This window comes from Myotis daubentonii, chromosome 3, assembly GCF_963259705.1.
Source record: "Myotis daubentonii chromosome 3, mMyoDau2.1, whole genome shotgun sequence".
Lineage (NCBI taxonomy): Eukaryota > Metazoa > Chordata > Mammalia > Chiroptera > Vespertilionidae > Myotis > Myotis daubentonii.
The window spans coordinates 205,956,734-205,977,095 of NC_081842.1; the positions used below are offsets into that span (position 1 = coordinate 205,956,734).

Below are 20,362 nucleotides of genomic sequence, written 5' to 3' on the forward strand. Positions count from 1 at the left end.
CATTTATAAGTGGATGAAGCAGCCTGGGTGTGATTCAGTAGGGAGATGTGGGGGCTCTGGTGACTGCAGCTCAGATACCCTATCTAGAGGTGGCAGCCACTCCTCCTCTCCAACTGACCTGTGCCAAGCAGAATGTGTTTTAAGAGAGCAAGGAATCTGGATTTACTATGCAATCTCCTTATTTTAAAATGTTGACAACGCCCTGGCCGGTTTTGCTCAGTGGATAGAACATTGGCCTGCAGACTCAAGGGTCCCAGGTTCGATCCTGGTCAGGGGCATGTACCTTGGTTGCGGGCACATCCCCAGTGGGGAGTGTGCAGGGGGCAGCTGATCGTTGTTTCTCTCTCATCCATGTTTCTAGCTCTCTATCCCTCTCCCTTCCTCTCTATAAAAAATCAATAAAATATATTTTCAAAAAATAAAATAAAATGTTGACAACGAATTAAAAAGCAAAGAAAACAAAACCTCTGTGCAGCTATGCCAACCACAAAGGAACCTGCCAGCCAGATTTGCCTCCTGGTCCACCAGTTGGCAACCTCTGATCCTCCCTGTGCTATCAGCTCATGCCTATACCCTATATGGCAGCTGGATCCCTCATGGAGCTTAGTTTATCTGGGGACCAAAGTGCAGGAGCAGATGAGAAAGCCAGACAGCCTCTCTTCCCCTGGGCCCTGCTCCCTCAGCTCCCCCAGGTGCCTTCCAGCCACCTTCCTGTCACAGGAAGGGCTGGCTGGTGGGGGAGGGGAGGCACAGTGCCCTGTTTTCCCTGCATGGGCAGGGACCAGAGGCAAGCAGTCCCCTGCATCTGGGAGTCTTAGGACCACAGTGCATCTACCTGCTTCACCAGGGCCCCCTGCATTTTGCTCCCAAGGGGAGGAGCAGGGATTCCCGACCTGGAGGGTATTAGGTGGAAGGGAACCTTCAAGGTCATCAAGGACTACCCCATCAGAGCACTAACATTAGAGCAGTGGCTCACACATTTTTATTATTTATCTCCTGATCCCCCAATGACTCAGTGAAGTGGGAACTGGTATTGTCCCCATTTTGCAGATGGCAAGACTGAGGCTCAAAATAGTTACATAATTTGCCCAAGATCCCACCGCAAATAAATAGCAAGTCCAAGATACATAGTGAGGCATTGTGACCCAAGAGCCAGTAGTGCCCACACCATCACCCTGAGCCACACCCCCAACAGTTGCTTGACTCCTGGGCATTAACACCTAGTACCCTCAAGACTCTGCTCACATGGTCATGACAGGGTGCTCACTACCTTTCTATTTAAAAAAAAAAAGTTTTTATTGACTTTAGAGAGAGAGGGACAGAGAGATAGAAACATCAATGAGAGAGAAACATCGATCAGCTGCCTCCCTCACACCCTATACCAGAGATCGAGCCTGCAACCCGGGCGTGTTCCTGACCAGGAATCGAACCATTGACCACTTGGTTCATGGGTTGATGCTTAACTACTGAGCCACATCGGCTGGGCTACCTTTCTATTTTTTTTTTTTTTTTTTAACCATAGCTACACTCACTCAGCACTAACCAGGCACTAAGCCTTGCACTGGGTATTTAAAAACAGGCTTGAGTGCTGCATACTATACCCATATTATACCTGAGAAATCCAAGTCTTAATGTGATGCAGGAACTTGCCTAAGGTTACGAAACTAGTTAGGGACAGACTGAGACTCAAATGCAGGTCTGTTCTTTATCTAGCTCAGACTGAAAGCTTGTCTAGGTTTTGGTTTCTGTACTCCTGAAGTAGCCGCCCTCACTCCTAGTCCTCCCATCTCTCTTTCCCAGATGCCCTCTTCAGAAGGCAGACAGACACAATTTCCCCTTGAGTGTTTTTTTAATACCAGAGTCAATATTCTGATTCCTTCAACTGCTCCCCATAAAGTGTGGTTTTGTGGTCCCCCCCGCCACCATCATTTTGGTCACCCTCCTATGAGTGAGTCACACTTTATTCATGTTCCTTTCAAAGTTCTGATCCCAAATATAACAGAGGACCTGGACAGACATGGGCAGCCTGACCATCACCTCCTTCATTATACGTACAGTGCTTCTATGAATGCAGCCCCAAACCAACAAAGCATCATCTATTATATGAAGCACTGCCCCCACATACTTGGGATAGAAAGTGAACAAGCCAGCAACTTCCCTGCCTTCCTAGAATTTGCATTCTGCCCACTGAGATAAGCTCACGGGTCACTTTAGGTAAAGATCCTAGAATGTTGGAGGGTAGAAGGACCCGTTTTTATAGATGAAGAACCTGAGCCGGGAGAGCCTCGTAACAGACCCAAGATTCCACAGTGAGACAGAATCAACGTCTGCCTTTCTCAGCAGCTCAGGCTCAGGTGAGGAATGTAGAGGGCCTGAGAAGGATGAAAATGCCACCCTTGAGATCCGAGCTCTCGTCAGAAATCCCGGCATATTCCAGACATTACCACGAGGTGGCGCAGGAGCACCAGTGAAAGACGCAGAAATCCCAGGTGGATGGGCACCTTCCTAGCGAAGAGCAATTTCCCTTAGCCAGTGAGCATGATGAGGTGGGAAGCCTGTGCCTGCTGCAGGACAACACTGGCAACTGTATGCAGTACGTGCATATACAGAGGTGGATTCTGCCTCCACCAAGGGAGATAGCATAGGATGGTTGTTAAAAGGCTGGGCGCAGGCAGCACACAGACTTGATAGGAAATCTAGCTCCCCTTTGCTGTTTTATCATGTCACCTCTCTGACACCTGGCCTCAAGATAAGATCCTCATGTCCCGGGACTCTACATAGAGCCAGAGTGGCTGGTGCTCTCTTCCTACCTGGCTCCTTTTCCAGGCGGACGGTAGGTAAATCCCCCTGGCAGACAAGTCTCCTTCAGAGGTCAGGAAGGTGCAGTTAATGGACTCTGAGAGCCTCACAGCCCTGCTCGGGCCTGACAGCTCATCCACACATTTGTTCCCCTCTCATCACACAGAAAACTGCTTGTGCAAAGGCGTGAGGCTGGGAACTATGAATGTGGGGGACAGTGGGGCCAAGGATGTCTGAGAGGAAAGAGAAGGTTGGAGAAAGTAAGTTGGGCCTTGGGGACTAAAGCAGGCTATTGACTTTGAACTTTAAACTGGGAGCAATAGGAGCTGTTGCAGATTATTCTGCGGGGGAATCATGTGGTCAGATGTGTGGCGAACAATCACTCTGGTTCTCAATCAGGGAGGAATGGAGGTGGCTGAGCCTCGAGGCAGAGAGACCAACCCGGAGTAAATAAAAGCTGCAGGTTGGACTTGGGTGATGGCAGTGGTGTCTGATTTTCCATCCACTCACGGCCTCTGATTAGCTGGAGTTACTCTCAATGAAACTTGTCTGTCTTGTTCATGAGATGGTTCCTCTAGGGTGAGGGGCTGCCCTGGGGCCAGGCCGGAGGGAGGAGTGAGTGGCCAGCATTAGGTGTTTCCAAGAAGATCCTTGATGGAAACAGACAGCCGAGGAAGAGAGAGGGTGGCTAAAGAGAGAGGCAAGATCCTGGGTCGGGTTGGAGGAGGAAGGCAGCGTGTCCAGTGGCTAGGAACACGTAAGGGCGTCACACACGTCTCATGTCCCAGCTCTGCTGCTCCTTAGCTGTGTGACCAAAGACAGGTCCCTTTGCTTCTATGATCCTCAGTTTCTCCAACTGTGAAGTGATCATAACTAGGGCTTACACTTGACGCTGTTGTGGGGGATTGGACAAGATAATGTGTATAAAACTCAGCCCAGTACTTTCCACCCAACACATGGAACCCACGGGGAGCTTCCGGCCCTCGGTCCCCCCTCAGAGACAGTCTTTTGCTGGGGCACCGTGGTCATTCTTGCTCTGTGGCACCTCTCCAGGCCAGTGTGGCTCCAAAAAACGGGCCAACCTGAGCTGCATACCACAGGAATAAGGGCAAAGAAGCGTTCCAGCCAGAAGCAAAGAAATGACGATTGGTCAGCCCAGGGTCACAATCTGGGGGAAAGGCACCATTACTTTTCTACTTTTTGAAGCATTAAAAATTAATCTCGCCCTAGCTGGCTTGGCTCAGTGGATAGAGCGTCGGCCTGCGGACCAAAGGGTCCCAGGTTTGATTCTGGTCAAGGGCATATACCTTGGTTGCAGGCTCCTCCTCAGGCCAGCCCTGGTTGGGGCTCATGCAGGAGGCAACCAATCGATGTGTTTCTCTCACATCGATGTTTCTCTCTCTCTCTCTCTCTCTCTCTCTCTCTCTCTCTCTCTCTTTCTCATAAATTAATAATTTTTTAAAAATAAAAATAGTCTTGGCTGGTATGGCTAAGTAGATAGAACATTGGCCTACATACTGTAGGGTCACGGGTTTGATTCCCAGTCAAGGACTCGTACCTGGATTGCAGGTTTGATCCCCAGCCCTGGTCTGGGTGCCTGTGGGTGGCAACTAGTCAATGTGTCTCTCTCACATCGATGTTTTTTTTCTCTCCCCCCCCCCCAATACCCTCCCACCTTTCCACTTCTCTCTAAAAAAATTAATGGAAAAAATATCCTCGGGTGAGGATTAACAACGAAAAAGTACTCTCCTTACTCCAGGGCTCTCCAGGGAAATTCTCTGTTTTATTGTGTCGGTTTTCCCATTATTTTGTGGGCGCTTGTGTCCTGTGTTCATCCTATATTACCAGTTATTGTGGGAAGCGTTTTTATATGTTCTTTTCTATAATCTTTATGGCAACTCTCTTAGGCAGGTACTATTTGTCACTGTCTCCACTGTAAAAATGGAGGAGCTGTAGCTAGAAGTTAATAAATGTACGCCAACACCTTTGCTCCTCATCATGACACCTGCCCTGTGGACAGTCAGCAGAAAGGTACCTAGAGCCCTAGGTTACCCCAGCAACCTGCCCCCAGAATTCCCCAGTGAGTAGGATGCCAAGGCTTATCATAAACCAGTAAGAGAAACAACCATGTGACAAAAGGCCCAGGAGTTGTCATAAAACTCTTGTTGAGGCACAGGGGGTGTCCCTTGTGTGATACATTCCTCTGAGAGTTTAGTGCAGGAAAATATTTGTCTCTCCCAAATCACTGGCCTGATTCTTCCAATCAGACTGTAGCAATGGGCAATTCTTCTACAGATTTTATAAGAACTGAATATGGCCCTGGTTGGTTTGGCTCAGTGGATAGAGTGTTGGCCCACCGACTAAAGGGTCCTTGGTTAGTTTCTGGTCAAGGACAAGTACCTTTGGCATGTGTGGGAGGCAACCAATGGATGTGTCTCTTTCGCATCAATGTTTCTCTCTCTGTGTCTCTCTCCCTCTCTTCCACTCCCTCTAAAAATCAATGGAGAAATATCCTCAGGTGAGGATTAACAAAAAAAGAAGAACTGAATATGCTTTAACTCATTTTATCGTCCCAATGATCCTAAGAGAGGGGTTTTATCATTATATCAACCCCATTTTCAGATGAAGAAACAGAAGCACAGAGAAGTTAAGTAGTTTACGGTCACATGACTAGTAAGTGGTAGAGTTGGGCTTCGAAAAACACAGTCTGGTTCCAGGGTCTGTGTTTAATCACATGCTTATAGCTGCACTCATCCTGTTTCCCTCTTTGCTTTGACTGCCAGGAGACTCAGAGCCATGGTTTTTGCTCGGTCACAGTTGCTATCCTTAGAAAACTTAGTGGAGCATTTCTGCTATAATTAGTCAATTTTTCATCTTTCTTCCCTGCTTCCCCACTGGCTTTTGGTCCAGGCTTTCATTACTCTTTGATTTTTTTCTCTTTAATTATTCATCAGATAGGCTTGAGGCTGCAATGGAAACCACCTCAAAACCCTTTTTGGAATTGGCAGGAAATAATGCATCAATGAGATGAACAGAGACTATTTATGACCAGCAGAGCCAGCTGGACACAGTCAGTGCTAAATGGATGTCTTTTGAGCCTCTTCTGAATGACCAACACCATGCTCCATGATGTGGAAGATCTAACTAACTTGAACTCAAGTCAGTCCCAGTGTTAGTGAAGCTATGCTCACTGCTGTAGTAGAGAAAGCTGGAACTCTCAGTGTCTAAATAACAACAGAATCTAGTTTAATGTCTGTCCCATTCACTCAAGTGACTGAGAGAGACCCAGGCTGGCCAAGGCTCTGCCATGTTCAACATGTGGTCTCCAAGGTCACCCTGACATTGGCATCCAGTTGGCAGATGGGAGAAAAAAAGCGAGAGCTTTGAGAAAGCAGACACACTGCTTAACTTGGATTTGGCCTGCGTACGGCACACGTTTTCCCTGCCCATCTCCCATTGGTGAAAACTAGCCACAGACTCACAAGCGGTGCTGGAAAATGTAGTCTGAGCTGCTTTTCTCCGAAACAACTCTGTGCCTGGAAGGGGAGCATCTTTGGTGAACACCTGGCATTGTTCCAGTTCACAAGGAACTTCACATCACGGAGCCGCTTACCCTTAGAAAACGGCCAAGAACACCAGGCAACGTGTATGGCGGTCTTCCTTTGTTTACAGCAGTGGTTCTCAACCTTCCTAAGGCCGCAACCCTTTAATACAGTTCCTCATGTTGTGGTGACCCCCAATTTCATTGTTACAAATTGAACATAATTAAAGCATAGTGATTAATCACAAAAACAATATGTAATTATATATGTGTTTTCTGATGGTCTTAGGTGACCCCTGTGAAAGGGTCGTTCGACCCCCAAAGGGGTCGCGGCCCACAGGTTGAGAACCGCTGGTTTACAAGGAACCATGCACGAACAAAATGGATTATTTATAATTTAGACCAACGGATTTGTCCAACAGGGGGATGGGCTATTATGGGAGAGAGAAAGTTCATCATGATAGGAAGTATTCAAACATAGGCTGAATTTTCACTCGGCTGAAGCGTCCTGAAGTCAACTAAATACCTCCTCTCTTTTTTTTCTCCCATCTGCCAACTGGATGTCAATGTCAGAGTGACCTTGGAGACCACATGTTGACTTGAGTGAATGGGACAGACATTGAACTAGATTCTGTTGTTATTTAGACACTGAGAGTTCCAGCTTTCTCTAATACAGCAGTGAGCATAGCTTCACTAACACTGGGACTGACTTGAGTTCAGGGTAGTTAGATCTTCCACATCATGGAGCATGGTGTTGGTCATTCAGAAGAGGCTCAAAAGGCACCCACCTAGTCCTTCTAACTTTGTACTTCTGTGCTAGGCTCCATGGTCAACTCTGCCCACCTGTTTTGTGCCAAGTTCCAGGTGGGGTTCTGGTGACACAGGAGCAGATGAGACAAGGTGCGGGCCCCCAGGTTACTGACTGTCATGAGTGGAAGCAGGGCTGAGCTCCGGAAACAGGACACTGGAGCTCAATTCCTAGCTCTGTCGCTTCGTAGCTGTGTGACATTGGAGAGGCCGCTTGGCCTCTCTGGTTCTCACTGTCCTCATTTGTTAAATAGGTGCATTCGTTACGTTCATAGATTCTGAGGCCTCAACAATGAAATAGCTTTGGAGCATTTGCAGCACCGTGCCTGGCATGTAATGTTTTTAGGGTGACCTTGGGTGAGTCACTTCATTTTCTGAAGCCTCCGTTTTCTCATGCTTAGGATGGAGTTAATACACTCACATCACGGGGGTGGAAACTTGCTGTGTTGTGGGGTCTGGGGTCTGCCCTTTCGTCTCTCGGCTTCCTCGGGGGGGGGGGGGGGGGAGGTGAGTGGGTCGCATCGCACCCGGCGGTAAGGACTGGGAGATCGCGGGCGCCATCAGCAGGGCTCGGGCACAGAGCGGGGGCCGGGGTGAGCAAGGACGCGGTTTCCTGGCTGCGCTCCCGGGGAAGGAGGTTTGTGCTGGGCCCCCTCCCCCGGCTGGTCCTGCTCAGGAAATGCGGAGAGAAAGCCAGGAACCAGGCCTGCCAGGCCCGCGGCCCCTCCGCGCCGTCCTCCTCCCCCGTCCTCGGCTGCAGGAAGCGGGCTGGCGGGAACGCCCTGCCGGGTGGGGGGAGAGGCGGCGAGCGCGCCCGCCCCGCCGGCTTCCCGGCTTCCCAGGCCCGCGGGCGCGGAGCTGTCACTGCGGCAAACGCCCCCCAACCCCCACCCCGCCTCCCCGCCGCCCGCCGGCGCTCCGGGTGCAGGCTGCCCGTTAGCATTGCGGGCAAGTGCTGCAGCCCGACCCTGGGCGGCGGAGCGGACAGGCTGAGTCCCACGGGCGCCATCGCCCACCGGCACGGAGCCCACGCCGCCGGGGCTGGGCTGGGGAGGGAGGCTTGCCCAACCCTCTCTTTTGGGAGGCGAGATGCTGAAAACCTGAGGGTTTGTCGGTGAGTGGTCCAAGGTCATGGCGAGAAAACGGCAGGGCCAGGATTCGACTCCTGGTCTGTTTTGACTCTAAAGTTTGTGCCTTGAGTCGGTCGTCCTGGTCCAGGTTCTTGAGTGGTTCAGGGGCAGGGGGTGGGGGTGGGGTGTCCTGTTCTTGTGGAAGCTCAAGAACAGGAGGTCAGAATCTGGGGGCTACTGATGGCCTCCCAGAGGTCAGTAAGCCCCTCGGCTTTGTGTGGAACATGTTGTGTGTTGCATCTTTCTTCAGAGTTTGTAAGGTGTCAGGGACCGCCCAAAGGGTTAAGAAGCACAGCTTTCCAAGGCCTGCAGGTTCCTCTGGGGGGGGGGGGGGTACCTGTGCTGTAAGGGGGCCTGAGGTTCTCGAATAGACCAAAGCATCTTGGGAATATCTCTGCAGGGCCCTGCTGTTACTTCGGAGGACTTGGGGTTCCTACGGGATCCCAGGATCTTCTTTCTCTTGGATCTTGAAAATCTTTCTGTAGGATCCTGGGGTCTGTCTGGGCAGTTGAGGTCCCCATGGGGCCCTGGTGTCTCTTTCTGAAGTTTTGAGGATCTCACTCTAAGGTCCTATGGTCCGCCACGGTGTGGGTTCTAAAGCTGAGTGCCAGGATGCCTACGAACCCCCTGGAACTGTAGGCATGATTTTGTGGGGGTGTCTGTATACATGTTGTTTCTGGGAGAGTTTCATGGATTTCACCAGATTCTCAAAGAGGGTCCCTAGTCCCCAAAGCTGGGAAAAACATTGCTTTAGTGCGTTCAGTGTTAGATAGACCTTGCTCCCTTCGCATGAATAAGAGCCAGGGAAGAATAAGATGGAAGAGATAAAAAGGCAGTGTTGTATAGCAGGCAGAACATGGGCTATGGAGTCAGGCATCCTGGGTTAAAATCCCAGCTTTCCCCCTTACCAGCTGTGTGACCTTGAGCAAATTTCTTAACCTCTCCGAGCCTCAAGGCCACCTCCTTTAGGAAGCCTTTCCTGTGTCCTGGATTGAGCTAGGTCCCCACTTTGCATCCCCAAAGCCCTCGTAGCACCTGGCCTGATACTTTGTGGCACTTAATGCAATTGTTATGAAATAATTAATTGTGTTTAATGTTGTCTTGTCTCTCCAGATCTTTGTTGTCGTGTAGTATGTGCAGTGCCTGGCACATGTTGGGCCCGCAGCCATTTGTTATGAAATAAATAAGTAAAGGAATGGGGGGGGGGGATGCACGGCAGACACTGTAGTGGGGGCAGAAGGTTCAGAAATGAATAAGCATCGTTCCCATCCTTGAGGAGGTCCCAGGCTACTGGGGGGCAGTATGAGTTCATGCAAGAAAGACTGTCCTAAATGCCTTAATGGTGGGTAAACCTTAAGGGGGCTACACAATAAGGGGGACAGCACCAAGAGATCCAAAGATGAGTGGGATTCAGTCCTGGAACAGCTGACCCAATGACTTCCCTTTGTATTATGTGTTACAACTTTGCAAGACGCTTAATTTGCACAAAATATCCATGTATGCCCTCATCCCGCAGAGATGGGGAAACTACTGCTGAGAAGAGTTCAGTGACTTGCCCAAGGCCAGTCAGGCCACCATGGCTGCCCGAGTGCACGGCTCACTGGCTTTGTAATTCAGCCCACATCATTCAGGAATTGAGCTTTGATGTTGTGAAGGCCTTTGGTTTAGATCCCATTAGATGTGAGACTTTGGGCAAGTATACTTTACCTACTTGAGCCTTGTTTCCTTAATCTGCAAGATCAGAATAATAACCCCCATAACCTATATGGGATAGTAACTATAAAGTACCCAGTATGATGCTTGGTTTATGGTAAAGAGTCCTTAAATGTCTGTTGAATGAATGAATGAATGAATGAATGAATGAAATATAGGTCCTGGTGGGTGTCCTGAAATGTAAATGTAAATCATGCCTTTTGGGGGATAGTAGGAGAAATTTAGGGTGATTTTCTCTCTTTCCACTTTCGCTTTCTATGATTCCTGTGAACCTTAGCACTTGCCTCAACCACAATGTTATATTTTATTGTTTTCAAACCAACAAAAGTGAACCAACCCCAGCTTGGTTAGCACTTTTATATATTTTATATATGCCATTTTTCCTGATGACTAAGTAATAGAACTTCCTTGTAAAAAATTTAAATTGCAGCCCTGGCCTGTGTGGCTCAGTTCGGTGCATGGTCATTCCATGCACTGAAAGGTTTCAGGTTCAATTCCCGGTCAGGGCACATGCCTAGGTTTTGGGTTCGATCTCGGTTGGGGTGTGTATAGGAGGCAATAGATCTAGGTTTATCTTTCACATTTTTCTCTCTACCCTTCTCCCTTCTTCTCTTTCTAAAGCAAAATAAAAATAAAAATAAATAAAGAAATGAAAATTATTTTAAAATTAAATTGCAGACAGATAACATGAGGAACACGAAAGTGCAAATTTTGGGCACAGTAGGCACATGATGGTGACATAGTGTTATTCTTTGGGAGGTGTAGGAGGGCATAGAACAGGGAGAAAAAAAAATGTCTGCTTAAACGTATTTGCTACTGGCTTTGCCATGGTTTCTGGGAGCTCTGCTGGGAGTCTTGCCTTTGGCTGTAGCATTGAAAGTTCAAATGAAGCTAAGGGCTGGGAAGGGAGGGAAATGAGAATGTCTGGGCAGGGGCTTTTTCGGGAGTGCCATGAAGAATGAGATGTGAGCTGTGGAACTTCCTATGATTCAGATGCACACGGCTGACCTGTCTTGTGGCTGTGTTTTCTCCCCTTTCTTTTTCCCTCTTAGCATCTAGTAGTGTTTTTTATAAAGTTCCTGCCACACACACACACACATACATACACACATACACACAAACATGTCAAACAGTAAGAAGAAAGGTGAGAGCCTCCTATTTAGTTCTCTATATTTTCCATATTTTTTTAATTGATTTTTTACAGAGAGGAAGGGAGAGGGATAGAGAGTTAGAAACATCGCCCTGACTGGTTAGGCTCAGTGGAGAGTTAGAAACATCGATGAGAGAGAAACATCGATCAGCTGCCTCCTGCACATCTCCTACCGGGGATGAGCCCACAACCAAGGTAGCCCTTGACCAGAATCGAACCCGGGACCTTTCAGTCCGCAGGCCAATGCTCTATCCACTGAGCCAAACCGGTTAGGGCTATTTTCCATATTTTATGTATACATTAAGCATACCTGGTATATTAAAGTTATAACTATGGATCCTACTGTACCTGTAATTCTGCAACTTACTCTTATCATTTAACAATACCCAGTAGATGCATTTTCTTGCCTGATCATGCAAATCTACCTCATTCCTTTTACCAACTGAGCTTATGAAGTCAAGACTGTCAGTTAGCCCTACAGCCCAGAGGCCAGCACATGTGGGGCCTTTCTGGGAGGACATCATGAAATAGTAATAGCAGCCACCATGAACTGGGTGCCAGGCTCTGAACTAAGCTCTTTCACATGTTATTTCATTTATCATCACAGTCACTGTATGAGATAGGTGCTATTATTATTCCCATTTTTTATCTTCGCCCAAGGATATGTTTATTAATTAATTAATTTTTTTAGAGAGAGAGAGAGGAAGGGAGAGAGAAAAAAAATCAATTTGTGAGAGAAACTTCCATTGGTTGTCTCCCATATGCACCCAGGTATGTGCCCTAACTGGGAATCGAACCCACAACACTTTGGTGTATGGAATGACACTCCAACTAACTGAGCCACCCGGCCAGAGAGATTATTCCTATTTTTTAGGTGAGAAACTGAGGTGCAGAGATTGCAAGTCCAAGGTCACACAATTGGTAAGTGGCGGAGCTGAGATCTGAATCCTGATTTGTCTTGTGCCAAAGCTTTGGTGTGAGTGAAGGAATAAGTGGCAGATGGGGTCATCGGTCTCCGGGAGAAAGTTCTGTCTTCAGAACCTCCCAGGGTGTGCAAAGCTTGGAATCAGAGTCAGTACATGGGAAAGACTCAGCAAAGGCCCGTTCTTTGCCTGCAGCCATCCTGTGGCCACGCTGGATTTTCATGGGAAGTAGCGTTTTTGAATTTCCTATTCTAAAAATAAGCCTCAATTTGTTAGGGGCCCTGAGGACCAGCCCAGGCATTTCAGGACAGCCATTTGCCTGTCTTCAGTGCAGGAAATTAATCAGAATCCCCAAAGCCTTTCCCTCTTCCCACAGGCCAGCATTCTGGAAACGCCCAGCGCCTTGCTGCAGCCCTCCTAGTGGACTGCAGAGATGCCAAGGGCAGTTTAACACAGATCCATCTCTTGTAAGGAAAGTGAGAGGAGAAAGGCATGAGGGAGAAATGGGTCAGCTCTGCTGCAAAGAATTTGCAGAGAGAGAGAGAGAGAGAGGAGAATTTGCAGAGAGAACCTGAAGCTGTCCCCACTTTTGAGGAGGTGCCAAGGGACAGAGATACCCTGGTGTGTCGGATATGCCTCAGCAGAATCCCCCTGGGGGCTCGAAACTGGAGTGTTGGTTCCTGTTCCAATGGCAATCCTCTGCAGGGCCGCTTTCAGGGAGCCTCTCCCTCCCGAAGGACGTCAGAGTCTTCCACTGTGTCATGATTGGGTGGATTATCACTGGAGGTGCTATGTGGTGTTACAAGCTAGAAATAATATTGATGATAATAATAACGAAAATAAGAACGACAACTACATGGTTTGTGGAACATGTGTGGGTTCTGACCTCAAGGAAGGGAGAAAGTGCTAAGAAACAAAAGGGAGGTTAATTTCGACACAAGTTAAAAATGTGTTCATGACCACATGAGAGTTAGACACAATGCTGTGGATATTCCAGGCAGGGAGAGTCCACTTCTGGCTGAGGGAAACTAGGAGTTGTAAGTTGAGATAAGACAGCAAGGGACGAGCATGGGCAATGGGGCAGATGTGGGAAAGCAGTGGGTGTGCCAGGGGAAGTTTGGATAAACTTTACAGTGTGTGTGTGTGTGTGTGTATAAAGGTAGGTCAGGGCTTTAGCCTTTATTCCATAGGCAATAAGGAACTTACACAAGAGATGTCTCAAGAGACCAGCTATGCTGCTGCAGTCAGCGGAAGCAGCTCTCAGCGCTTCTGTGCCCCAGCTTGTGAATGCAGCTCTGTGCCAGTATGTGGGAGGGCATCTGTCAGGAGTGTCTCTGGCTGTGCCCTGCACCATGCTGGGTGTGGGCCTTGGGCTCCCTTCAAAAGCTTGCCTCTCCGTGTCTCTGGGCTGTAGGTACCTCGCACATAGTAGGTCCACAGAAAATATATAATTATTGGAGGGAGTTTTGAGATCATCTGGTCATCGTCCCTTCCCATTTTAAAGAAATTGAAAGTGAGAGATGGGAAAGGACTTGTCTAGGATCACACAATTAATTAATAGCAGAGGGGGGACTGGAACTCATGCCTCCTGAGTCTCAAACTGAGTTCCTTTTCCACATTTGCTGAGTAATAGAAATAGTATCTGTTGAGTGATGACACTATAGCAGGCCCCGGGCTAACCACCTTTACATGGATTATCTCCTTTAGTCCTCGCAACACCCCTGAGAGTGCCCCTCTTCAAAGCAGGACGTTCTGTCTCCCATTTTGAATTCCCACCGCGCCTACAGCTTGGCGGAGTCTCGTCTGGGGAAGGGTAAAATACGACGGAGGGGGCGGAGCGTACAGCCTAGCCCCGCCCCTCGCAGCAGGCCCCGCCCCCAGGACGCTGACGTCACCCATTGGCCCGCCCCTCATTGTCAGTCCAGGGGAGCCCGAGGAGGCGCCGGCGGCCGGGAGCGGAGCGCCCGAGCCCTGGGCGGGCGGGAGCGTGGGCCGGAGCCGCCGAGGTGAGGGGTCTGCGGCGGGGCGGCGGGAGCGCGGGGCGGGCATCCGGGACGGGCGTCCGGGGCTGGGGAGGGCGTCCGAGTGGATGGCCTGCCCCGCGGAGGGGTCGGGGGCACCGGGGGCGGCGGGGCAGAACCGGCCGGCGCCCCGGGGGAGGGGTCTGGGGGTGTGGAGTGGAGGTGGGGGGAGAGTTTGGAATTTTGGAGCAAGAACTCGGGCGGGGAGACCTTGGGGCGCGAGACCTTGAGAGTGTTTTTGGAGTTTTGGGAGGGGGAGGGAAGCTTCGGAGAGACTTCTCGGTGGGAACGAGACTCTGAGGAGAAACGTTGGGCCGGGAGCTCGGGGATGTTTGGGGGGGCGTGGGGGGCGGAGGAAGAGTTTTAAGGTCGAGTTTGGGAGTCGGAGGGGGAGCGCGCGGGGCCCGGTGGGGGCGGGGAGCGGCGCGGCGGGGCGGGGGGCCGGGGCGGCCGGGGAGGGGGCTGCGCGGGGCCCGCGGGCACCCGGGAGGAAGGAAGTGATCTTACAGGAAGAGCCGGGAGCTGAGGAGGAGGAGGAGGAGGAGGAGGAGGAGGCGGAGGAGGAGGTGGGAGCGTTCGGGCCGGCGTGCGGGGGCCGGCTGCGGGACTGCGCCGCGGGGGTGCGGGCCGGGCGGGGAGGGGTCCCGCCGCCGCCGCCGCAGCTGTCGGCCTGCCTCGCCGGCCGCGTCCTGGCGGATGCTGGTCTCACGGCCAGACCGCCGGGCTAGGAAGGAATTTGAGGCATTCGCTTTGTTTAAGTTGCCAGTAGACAGTCCTGAGGACTAATTAATGGTGGAATCTGCAGGGGGACGCAGGCGAGCTGGGCCGGGCCGCCCGCCGCCGCGGTGAACTTTCCGCAGCGCACGCGGCCCGCCTCCCCGCCTCCCCGCCTCCCCGCGCACCCCCACCCCTGCCCGGCCGGGAAGGAGCCATGGCTTCCCGAGGCGCAGGAATGAAGTGCGGTTTGTGGGGCCAGTGGCCTCGGGCTGCGGAGGCTGCCTGCGGGGAACCTGGCGTCCCGGAGCGGCCGGGCGGGGGGGCTCGGAGCCCGGGTTAGCGCTCCGCGAGGTGCCTGCGGTTTCTGTGAATAACCTTGGAGGACGCTCTGCGAGCCCAGAAAGACCATCTTGCTTTGGAGCATCTGTTTCTTCATCGTCAGCCCCTTTCCTAACACTGCAGAACTTGTGGTGGCTTGTTTCGGAGATGCCGAGACTAGTGCTCACGCTTGGGGGTGGGAGAGGGGAAGCGAATAGACACCCCCAAAACGCTGCGGTGGGATCTCCGCACAGGCGGACTGCTGGCAGGCAGATCCCCCGTCGCACCTTCTCTGACATGAATGACCTTGGGAGACAAATTGTGCTTCTGAGCTGCCTTCTCCGCCCGTCGCTTGTGGAGAAAATGCTCTCTGGACCGCCCTGCCTTTTGGGGGTCTTTCGAGAGGTGGGGTTTGCTCAGGGCTTTTTTACACACTGCCCGCAGTTCTGGCCTTAAGGAGCTGGACTAGTGTCGGAACCGGGGGAATTCAGTTCACCTAGTTGTTAGATTTTACTGCCTCAGATGAGGGAAGGAGAGGGGGGGGGGTATGGATTTTCGGGGGACATTTCCCTTCTGAGAATCGGTACCAGTATGTTCCAGATGGCTTCCTGTCACTTGGCGTGTTTGGTGGCATTCGTGTGGTTAAATTGAATAACCCCCATAGAAAATTCTCTTGTCAGAAATAATTATTTTGCTCAGAATTCCCCTTGGGGCATATTAAAGTTGTGCTCAATTTACTCAGAAGAATTTTTCAGGCTTCTAAAATTAAATCACTTTTCTAAACATAGTCACTAACGTTTGAAAAACTGGAAATAGTGGGGCGGGAAGGGAGTTGCTTAGAATATAAACAAGGCAGCAAATACTGGTTTCTCGTCCTGTGATTACGAACAGGGATTGTGGATCAGCCTTGATTAATAGGTATTTTCTTACTCTTAAATAATTTAAGATCAAGAAAGGGAACTAACATTGTTGAGTGCCTATTCTGTGCCCAGTAATTGTGCTCGGTGGTATATATCTCACATAGTCTTCACAAGTGGTTGGGGTCTGTTTCACAGATGAGCAAACGGTGAGGGTCAGAAGTTTCTATATAAAACTAATAAGAAGTGGAGCTGGAATTAAAACTCAAGTCTGTGTCTAAGGTCCATGGTTATCTCCGCTAGGCATACTGCATTGGGAACCAGGAGGCTTAGCTTCTAGGTCTTTGACTGAGCCACTAGGTCACTGGGATCCTGTCAGTTAAGTCTATTTCCCAATAATGTTGCCTTCTTTTCCTCCAGCAGTGTTGTCAGTATGCTTTTGAGATGTTCTAGTTTTTTTTTGTGTTTTTTTTTTTTTTTGTAGAAAGACAAACCCATGTAGTAGTGCTATATTTTATATGCAGTAGGTGCTTAATACATTTTTTTCTCATAGAGTACCTGGGTGACCACAGGTTACATTTATGTAATGGAAAATGTTGGATAGCTAATGGTTCTTCCACTGTAGAGGCCATCATTGAGGTGATATTCATGATCAGAAATGGAACCATTTTTCATGTAACATGGCTTTGTGGGACATTGTCAGCTTCTGAGTAAAGCACATTACATACAGGTAGGACCTACATAGTCAAGCTGAAAGATTGGGTATAAACTTTGAATGCACATAATAGGTGCTCAATTAAATATTTGCTGAATGAATGCATGCATTCTTTTCTTTAAAAATATTTTTCTCGACTTTTTATTAAAGAGAGAGGAAGGGAGAGGGAGATAGAAACATTGGTGAGAGAGAAACATTGATCAGCTGCCTGCTGCATGGGACCTATTGGGGATCGAATTTGCAACCTGGGCATGTGCCCTGATCGGGAATCAAACTAGTGACCTCAACTACTGAGCCACACTGGCTGGGCTTTTTCTTTTTTCAAGTCAGCTTTGTCGAGGTATAATTTACCTACAATAAAATTCACCAATTTTACGTGTACGTTTTGTGATGTATACATGACAAATGCATATAGCTGTGTAATCACTACCGCCTTCATTTGTTTAAATTGGTTAGCAGAGTGGTCCCTGGAAATTTTGTTAAGTTTTTATATTCTCATTCAATACTGGTGCCATCAGAGTGCATATTAGAGAATTCAGTTTCCCCAATTTGTAGGAAAGAGGGAAATCTTAAGATATTTAATGGTGAGATTTCCTGAGAATAAGAGAGGGAAGATGGGGACATTTGTCAAATCAGGGGAAAGATATTAAACCAGGTTTTCATTATTTTTGATACAATTGTGGGAGAAAAATTACCCAAAGATTTATTGAAGAGTTGAACTGCTATTTATGTATTTACTTATTTTTATGAAATGCTAGCTCCTGAAATATAAAACAACATCTTTGGCTATCCTTAAGAAGTACTTACAGATTATGGTTGTTCAAATAATTCTTAAGGGTGGGGATGCTATAAAATGATTACAAGCCTTGCCCTCCCACCTGTGACAGAAATAGCCTTAGTTTACCTAACTTGTTTTAGCTAATATTCCACAAAGGGAATACATTAGGTAGAAATTGTGTCTTGCTGGGAAGACATAAGTTTATTTTTTCCTTCTCATAATTTCTCTTTACTGAACTTGCCCAATCTGCTTTCATTTAAGTTTCTATTGAAGGAAATGCTTGAAACCTGTTACTGCACTTCTAGAAGAAACTCCATTTTTACCTCTTACTCCCTGTTTCTCTTTATTCATTCTATTTCTATATGTTGCCTGTTTTATAATCATCCTCTCCTACCCGTGAATCCTGAGAATGGAAACTTCTCAACCATCAGCCTTCCATATACCATTAGGAAATAACAATTAAAATAACAGTCCACCAACTCAGTATTTTGGGTATGACAGGGAGAAAATAAAAACTCTGTGAGGTAGTCATTATCCTCATTTTATATATGAGGGATCTGAGCTCAGAGTAGTTACTGCCAAAGCTAGTGAGGGGCAGACGATTGATTTGAACTCCTGTATAATTGATGCTCAAGTTTGGGGTATTTTTATTTCATTACATTCTTCGGTGTATTAGAATTGAGGAGAGGGAAGGGTGGGTCGGGGGCAGGGGGAGGCAAAAGAAGTGCTTGAAAATACCATATTAAAATATAAGCCAAAACATAATAAGCATTGCTAACCTGTTCAAGCATTGCTGTTTTTATCTATTTCATTTTTATTAAAAATATATTTTTATTGATTTCAGAGAGGGAGAGAGAGAGAAACATCGGTGATAAGAGAAAATTATGTATTGGGCTGCTTCCTGCCCACCTCCTACTGGGGATTGAGCTCCCAACTCTGGTCGAACTCCCCGTTGAGGGGACAATTTGCATATTAGCCTTTATTATATAGGATATGTTTGTGACTATGCAAACACTGTTTTTTTAATCCTCACCTGAGGATATTTTTTCCATTGATTTCCAGAGAGTGGAAGGGAAGGGGGGGGGAGGGGAGGAGGAAAAAAACATTGAAGGGAAAGAGACACATTGATTGGTTGCCTCCCACACATGCCCCTACCTGGGCTGGGGAACCTGCAACCAGGGTATGTGTCACTGACCCTGACCATTCCCCTGACTGGGAATTGAACCCGAATTGAATCTGAGACCCTTGTCTCCGAAGGCTGACTGTCTAATCACTGAGCAAACCGGCCAGGGCTGCAAACATTTTATCTTGGCCTGTTATGCTTTGTATATAACCTGGCCCCTGACTCTCTAAGCACATTGTCCATTATGCTTCAGTCACAATAGCTTCTTATTTATTTACTTTTAAATTCAGCAAGTTCTTTCAACCTCAGGGCTTTTGTATGGGTGGCTCTCTCTTTTTCTTTTATAAAAATGTTATTGATTGATTGATTGATTTTAGAGAGGAAGGGAGAGAGAAACATCAATTTGTTGTTCCACGTATTTGTGCATTCATTGGTTAATTCTTGTATGTGTCCCGACTGAAGATCGAAACCACAACTTTAATGTGTCAGGACGATGCTCTAATTAATTGAGCTACCCGGCTAGGCCAGCTCTCCCTTGAACACTCTTTCCCCTGCTTTTTGCCTGGCTGCCTTCTTTAAGCCTCAGTTTATATATCAGAGTTGCTTTCCCTCATTCCCATTTTGCTAGTCCTTTCCTGTTATTTCCTTTTGCCTCCCTTCTTAGCACCTATTAGAATTTGTAATGATATATCTGCTTGTGTGATTGTTATCTGTCTTCCTTACTGGACGTCACAGGAGCAGGGTACTCATCGGTTTTGTTCACCAGTATATACCTAGTACCTAACAATGATTGAGATATAGTAGATATTTATAAATATTTAATGACCACATGCCCAATTCAGCACCTTTGTTGCCATTATCTTTTGTCCTTTTCTTCTCTTATGCTGTCTAACCAGTTAATCTTTCCATCCTTCAATGCTCAGCTCAATTACCCCTTTTTGAAGTCTATCCTGGCTTTGCAGTAGTTAACTTCTCTTTAAAAAATTGTGACATTAATTGCTGATACCCCTCATGTTTTTGGTAAGTCACACTAGCATGTCTTATCTACCTAGTTGGAGCTTTCTCAAAAATCTTGCAGCTAGTAATGCCAGTACCCCTCATACTCTTGGTGAACTTGACTAACTTGTATCTTTACCTAATTTGATCAGAACCTTCTTGATCAGTAGATAATTTTGTCTTAGCCAGTATTCCCCTCAGTTCCTTTCACTGAGCTCTGCAGAGTATTTTTTAAAAAATGTTTTTATTGGTTTTAGAGAGAAAAGGAGAGGGAGAGATAGAAACATCAATGGTAAGAGAGAATCACTGATTGGTTGCCTCCTGCACACCCCCCAATGGGGATCGAGCTTGCAAACTGGGCATGTGCCCCAACTGGGAATCGAACCGTGACCTCCTGGTTCATAGGTTGATGCTAAACCACTGAGCCATGCTGGCCAGGCTCAGTAGAGTTTTTGATGATTGATCATAATGATGCTTATGTATAGGTAACAATTTTAATTTCTCAGCTTCTTAACATGGATTCTTTTTATTAGAATTCTGTTTAGTGTTTTCTCCAATCTAAAGGCTGGGAGTGCCCCAGCTGCTTCAGGTGATTTAATAATTACTAGGTTGTGAAGGTACAGGAGTCCAGTCCTGGTGCCACAAAGCAGATATTCCTTTGGAATCTGTCATTGGCAAAATAGTAGTAATTATGCACAGTTCCTTCTTGGAAAGATGCTTAGTCAGTGGTTCTCATGCTTTCAGATTGGAGTTACTAACCGAAATGAGATACTA

General features: G+C 48.0%; 1 protein-coding gene across 2 annotated transcripts in view; it reads left to right on the top strand.

The window, feature by feature from the left end:
* Positions 1-13,948: 13,948 nt before the first annotated feature.
* The window catches only part of LUZP1 (leucine zipper protein 1), a 72,871-nt gene continuing 66,457 nt past the window's right edge, over positions 13,949-20,362 (top strand). The window contains exon 1 of one of the 2 annotated variants that reach the window (XM_059690867.1): positions 13,949-14,069. The gene's annotated coding sequence lies outside the window, so the exon portion shown is untranslated. The remainder of the gene's footprint in view (positions 14,070-20,362) is intronic. The other variant, XM_059690870.1, reaches the window with a different exon arrangement.